Source organism: Phyllobates terribilis, unplaced genomic scaffold (assembly GCF_046119375.1).
Source record: "Phyllobates terribilis strain yellow unplaced genomic scaffold, ASM4611937v1 Scaffold_8__6_contigs__length_399053987, whole genome shotgun sequence".
NCBI classification, from domain to species: domain Eukaryota; kingdom Metazoa; phylum Chordata; class Amphibia; order Anura; family Dendrobatidae; genus Phyllobates; species Phyllobates terribilis.
Genome location: NW_027362768.1, coordinates 388,404,121 through 388,406,515, shown reverse-complemented (window position 1 = coordinate 388,406,515; position 2,395 = coordinate 388,404,121).

Below are 2,395 nucleotides of genomic sequence, written 5' to 3'. Positions count from 1 at the left end.
CAGTCACCACCAGAGGGGGCTGCTGACATACAGATGTTTATATATATATATATACAGTCACCACTAGAGGGAGCTCCTCACATACAGATGTGTATACATACAGTCACCACCAGAGGGGGCTGCTGACATACAGATGTTTATATATATATATATACAGTCACCACTAGAAGGGGCTCCTCACATACAGATGTGTATATATACAGTCACCACTAGAGGGGGCTCCTCACATACAGATGTGTATATATACAGTCACCACTAGAGGGGGCTCCTCACATACAGATGTGTATATATACAGTCACCACTAGAGGGGGCTCCTCACATACAGATGTATATACATACAGTCACCACTAGGGGGGGCTCCTCACATACAGATGTGTATATACAGTCACCACTAGAGGGGGCTCCTCACATACAGATGTGTGTATATATACAGTCACCACTAGAGTGGGCTCCTCACATACAGATGTGTATATACAGTCACGACAAGAGGGGGCTCCTCACATACAGATGTGTATATACAGTCACCACTAGAGGGGGCTCCTCACATACAGATGTATATATATACAGTCACCACTAGAGGGGGCTACTCACATACAGATGTATATATACAGTCACCACTAGAGGGGGCTCCTCACATACAGATGTGTATATATACAGTCACCACTAGAGGGGGCTCCTCACATACAGATGTGTATATATATACCGTCACCACTAGAGGCGACTCCTCACATACAGATGTGTATATATACAGTCACCACTAGAGGGGGCTCCTCACATACAGATGTGTATATATACAGTCACCACTAGAGGGGGCTCCTCACATATAGATGTGTATATACAGTCACCACTAGAGGGGGCTCCTCACATACATATGTGTGTATATACAGTCACCACTAGAGGGGGCTCCTCACATACAGATATGTATATACAGTCACCACTAGAGGGGGCTCCTCACATACAGATGTGTATATATACAGTCACCACCAGAGGGGGCTCCTCACATACAGATGTTTATATATATATATATATATATATATATACAGTCACCACTAGAGGGGGCTCCTCACATACAGATGTGTATATATACTGTCACCACCAGAGGGAGCTCATCACATACAGATGTTTATATATATATATATATATATATATATATATATATATATATATATATATATATACAGTCACCACTAGAGGGGGCTCCTCACATACAGATGTTTATATATATATATAAAGTCACCACTAGAGGGGGCTCCTCACATACAGATGTGTATATATACAGTCACCACTAGAGGAGGCTCCTCACATACAGATGTGTATATATACAGTCACCACTAGAGGAGGCTCCTCACATACAGATGTGTATATATATACAGTCACCACTAGAGAGGGCTCCTCACATACAGATGTGTATATATATATATATATATATATATATATATATATATATACATATATATATATATATACAGTCACCACTAGAGGGGGCTCCTCACATACAGATTTATATATATATATATACAGTCACCACTAGAGGGGGCTCCTCACATACAGATGTGTATATATATATATATATATATATACAGTCACCATTAGAGGGGGCTCCTCACATACAGATGTGTATATATATACAGTCTCCACTAGAGGAGGCTCCTCACATACAGATGTGTATATATACAGTCACCACTAGAGGGGGCTCCTCACATACAGATGTGTATATATACAGTCACCACTAGAGGGGGCTCCTCACATACAGATGTGTATATATACAGTCACGACTAGAAGGGGCTCCTCACATACAGATGTGTATACATACAGTCACCACCAGAGGGGGCTGCTGACATACAGATGTTTATATATATATATACAGTCACCACTAGAGGGAGCTCCTCACATACAGATGTGTATATATACAGTCACCACTAGAGGGGGCTCCTCGCATACAGATGTGTGTATATATACAGTCACCAGTAGAGGGGGCTCCTCACATACAGATCTGTATATAAACAGTCACCACTAGAGGGGGCTCCTCACATACAGATGTGTATATATACAGTCACCACCAGAGGGGGCTCCTTACATACAGATGTTTATATATATATATATATATATATACAGTCACCACTAGAGGGGGCTCCTCACATACAGATGTGTATATATACAGTCACCACCAGAGGGGGCTCCTCACATACAGATGTTTATATATATATATATATATATATATATACAGTCACCACTAGAGGGGGCTCCTCACATACAGATGTGTATATATACAGTCACCACCAGAGGGGGCTCCTCACATACAGATGTTTATATATATATATATATATATATATATATATATATATATATATACAGTCACCACTAGAGGGGGCTCCTCACATACAGATGTGTATAT